Raw genomic sequence first — 4,581 nt, 5'->3', positions numbered from 1 at the left:
TGCTACCTTTATGGTGCCGGAAGAGTTTGCTGAACGAATATAACAGCATGCACCATATGCATTCTGTGAAGCGTCTGAAAAGAAATGCAGCTGGATCGACGTCGGTGTAGAACAGATGACCCATCGCTCGATTCACAGGTCATTAAACCGAGGTAGTTGTTCACAGTAGGCCAGCCAACGCTCCTTGATCACTGCTGGTAATTCCTCGTCCCAGCCCAGGCTTCACCGTTGTTGTTTTTCAGCGTGCACAGCTCTTGCATGAAGAATTATGCCGATGTTACCACAGGTCCGACTAATCCAATCGGATCGAAAAGTCGTGCAATTTCCGAGAAAACTGTTTGTTTGGTGATGGTAGCTTCTACAGCGTCGGGGGAGAGAAAAATACGATAGTGGAGGCAATCACTAGAGAGTTATCAGTGCAGTCCCAGCGTCTTTATGAATTGGTCACGATCGAAATCTACAGATGGTTGTAGTGCTCGATTATCGGGAGAGACATCATGGAGAACTGCAGGAATGTTGGAGGCCCATTTGCGTAGGGTAAATCCTCCCTTGGAAAGAAGAGTGTCGAGCTGTTCTCGAAGTTCGATGGCTTCTTCTTCGCTGTCTGCTCCGGAGAAAAGGTCGTCTACATAGAAGTCCTTTCGCAGTACTTCAGCAACTCGGGGAAAGTTGTCTTGCTCGTCGTCGGCCAACTGTTGTAGAACTCTTGTGGCCAGGAAAGGTGCGCATGCATGCTGTCCCACAGGTTACCGTTTTCAATTCGTACGTGTCCAATGGTAAGTCGGGAGAAATTTGTCATACAATTCGTAGCAACGGGGTGTCGCGTTCATCAACCAGAATCTGACGAAACATCTGCTTTGCCTCAGCAACCAAAATGATGCGGCGATGATATAGACGGATGATTTCTTCAGCAAAGTTAATCAGAAGATCAAGGACTGTTGGATGATGGACAGAACAATTCGGAATTCCTCCGCTAGGTGGCGCTAGTGAGCATTTGAAGTGTATATGTTTGTGCTGCTGTATCTCAAGATCCTGACTATTTAGACGGATGATTTCTTGGGCAAAGTTGATCAGGAGGTCAAGGACTGTTGGACGATGGACAGAAAAATTCGGAATTCTTCCACTAGGCGGCGCTAGTGAGCATTCGAAGTGTATATGTTTGTGCTGCTGTATCTCAAGATCCTGACTATTTAAACGGATGATTTCTTCGGCAAAGTTGATCAGGAGGTCAAGGACTGTTGGATGATGGACAGAACAATTCAGAATTCTTCCACTAGGCGGCGCTAGTGATTATTGAAAGTGAATATATTTGTGCTGCTGTATCTCAAGATCCTGACTATTTAGACGGATGATTTATTCGGTAAAGTTGATCAGGAGGTCAAGGACTGTTGGATGGTAAACAGAACAATTCAAAATTCCTCCGCTAGGTGGCGCTAGTGAGAATTCGAAGTGAATATGTTTGCACTGCTGTATCTCAAGATCCTGACTATTTAGCCGGATGATTTCTTCGGCAAAGTTGATCAGGAGGTCAAGGATTGTTGGATGATAGACAGAACAATTCGGAATGTGGCGCTAGTGATTATTGAAAGTGAATATATTTGTGCTGCTGTATCTCAAGATCCTGACTTTATATACTCTTCGATGAGTTCACCGGAGTCATCCGCTTTTCCATGGTTTTCATCGCTGTCATCTTGTTTCAAGGTGTATTCGTCCAGCCTCTCTTCGAACCTGGCATCAGTACTTCTCGATTGTCTGCTCTGGTTAAAAAAACAGGCAAGCTTTGGGTCAGACCTAGTCAAAGCTTCGGTCATCATGTCGGTCAAATTTTCTTACGGAGACGTTTTCCGAGCTAGATGTGGCCGAATAAATTTGTAAACCTTATGGCAACGTTCACCGGACTGCTCGTCAACAAAGTTCATGGTATAAGGCTGGATGTTTCAATTGAAGGAAAAGAAAACAAAACATTTATGATTGTGATTCGATATACTATTAAATCTAAGCTTACCAATTTTTCAATGAAATTTGCTAGATGCATGTACTTATGTATGGATGGCGGCAATTTCATTAGGTATGGGAATTCATTGAAAATCTGCTTTTCAAAAGTGTTATACAACTCCATAACTTTGGTAGGATCCAATACTCTAGAAGAAAGCGCCAGGCAACTGATGAGCCGCAGATTTTCCACCAGGTCCTTGTGTACGCCGATGATTTTTGCAAATTTTCCAGGTTCTGCCAATAAACGGCGGGCCATATTGCCGTTATTGCAGCTTCCGGACCCACCAATCTTAGGACGGTTGATGTTCATGCCATACTCACGTTCTAGTTCATCAGCTATTTCACGGGCTTTCTTTTTAACTAGGGGATTCGTGTATGCCGGGTGGTCAGGAACGGATTTTTTCGCTGCATTTTTGATCAACCATTCAACGGCGTTGAGACGTGAATGAAAAAACGATGGACCAATATGGGGATCAGCATTCGGAACACAAAGCGGACATACATGTGTATCCTGATTCCCTACAATTGCATTGGCCGCTTTCCCATCTATCATTGTATACATTGCCGAAATATAAACGCACACACGTACATCACCGGAAATTACTTCCACCGGATCCAGATTCAAGGAATCAACCTCTGCAAAAAACTGCTCAAACATGGACTTGGTAAGCGAGTTGGTCTCTTTAGTCCAATTCATAGAGCGTATTCTGCAGAACGAATCTGACTGGGGATTCGGGTTCCGCCAAATATCCTCTCCTCTTTCGGATACTAACAACAGGCTCATAAAATGCTCGGAGAGAAGAGAATCATCCTCTTTTAAAAAGCCAGTCTAGTTGTAGTGCGTAAAACCTGTAGCAGAGTCCGGACCAGCCGTGACATGCAATTTACAAGTCAACACTTTCTGGTTTAACTTTGAAATCCTGTCTGCTACATCATCCAGTTGTAGAATCCGTGTCAAATCGCATATAACCATATCACGGATTAAAACGCTTGATGATAAGTATCCTTTTTCTCGGTTTGGAGTTGAGAACGGTGGAATTATGGTGTTTCTAAATTCAGCTACTTTTTTCCAGGGCTGCAAAATTGCAATACCTAAATGGGACAATATGAAGGGACTAATAACAATGCACATCTCTAAAATTGATCAAAGATTTAGAAACTTGACCTATTTCAAACAAAAAAATGTTCTACTAAGTAGGGGAAATGTAGGTAATGTCGGCCTACATGTCCCTAATTTGGGCCCATCGCTAAAAGTCTGCTATTTATCAATTTTATCTAGATGAACGCGTTATTGGGACGTTACTAATGGATATTTTTGGTTGCTATTGAAAATTTAGTTGATTGCTGAATTTATGTATGGGCCCAAATTAGGGACACTTAGGCCGACATTACCTGCATTTCCCCTATTTCTTTTATATATACGTTAATTAAACTGTCATACCTAGATGCTTCTTAGTGAATCGAGCCAGCTCTCCATATTTGGTTTTACTTTACCCAAGTTTTGATTTTATTGCCAAAGATGACTCCTCCGAACACAGAGATGTTCCACGAACAGAGTCAACGGATTCGATGGTCTCTTTTGCCCAAACCTCACCGCCGCTCAACAAGTGCTGTAAGATTTGAGCAGTTGCTGGATTAGCAGCCTTTATGGCAGCAATTTTGGCTGAATACAGCAAGTTATCAAGACCTTGTTCTTTGAAAAGTCCGATACTGCGTCTGTATTTCGAAAATCTTGTCAACTGGCTAAACTCCTTGCGCTTTCGACCTCGAGGCTTTAGGGTTGACGGTGTTCGCTGACTGTTGGAACTGGTATCCAAATTCGGAGTGGCAAAAGGAGGTGAAATAGGAGAAGATTGTGACGAGGGATCTTTGGGTTTCTTTGAATGGACCCGCGTTTTTTTCGAAGGCCTGGATCCTGAGGGTTGGTCTTCAACCTGATAAAATAATTGATTATGAATTATAGTCAAGCATTTTTTCGTAAAATTTAGAGTCTGTAGTTTTTGTTTAGGATTTTTCTAAAATATTCATACAAATATCAAAGACAAATCTTCTTCTTATCGCGGTTGATGCTATTGATTATTTAGTAACAAGAACAAAAACAGATTTCATCAGTAGTATGTCTTGCTTTACATTATCGCATTTCCACGCTTTTACTAATTTTCATTCAAGTTCAATTTAAATTGGTTTGGAATCCGTTGTTTTTTTTTTAAAATTTAGCACTTCGCTCAACAGGTACAATTTTTCCGAACTGTTAATTTTTTTAATGTTCGACGGTATCGTATTAAAAACATTCCTTCGTTAATTTATGCTGCTTTCTAAAATTAAGCACGCCCAGAGATTCTTACCTCGAATATGCTTTCAAGCCATCCTGCATTCTTCTTAAAGAACCGATCCTTACTGTGGGTTTTTGACCATCGCCGATTAAATTGACCAATCCAGTTTTTAACACCTTGCGCAACATCCGCAGGTGCTTTCGACAGTGCCCTAGACACAAAGTCAAGTAAAAGGTTTTTATCTCGACCAGACGCAAAATATTCCTCAACGATATTTTTATTTGACAGCATTTTGCTTAATGAAATTCAGTAG

The 4,581-nt window shown here is 41.7% G+C and overlaps 1 pseudogene; it reads right to left on the bottom strand.

Moving 5' to 3' along the window:
* Window positions 1-1,613: 1,613 nt before the first annotated feature.
* LOC135706361 (uncharacterized) lies at window positions 1,614-3,184 on the bottom strand (annotated as a pseudogene).
* Between the last annotated feature and the right edge of the window lie 1,397 nt (window positions 3,185-4,581).

The sequence above is a fragment of the Ochlerotatus camptorhynchus genome, unplaced genomic scaffold (assembly GCF_037179485.1).
Source record: "Ochlerotatus camptorhynchus isolate MF236.1 unplaced genomic scaffold, CSIRO-AGI_Acam_v1.1 ptg000277l, whole genome shotgun sequence".
NCBI classification, from domain to species: Eukaryota; Metazoa; Arthropoda; class Insecta; order Diptera; family Culicidae; genus Ochlerotatus; species Ochlerotatus camptorhynchus.
Note: the sequence above shows the minus strand (reverse complement) of the source record. Positions and strands in the feature narration are given on the sequence as shown.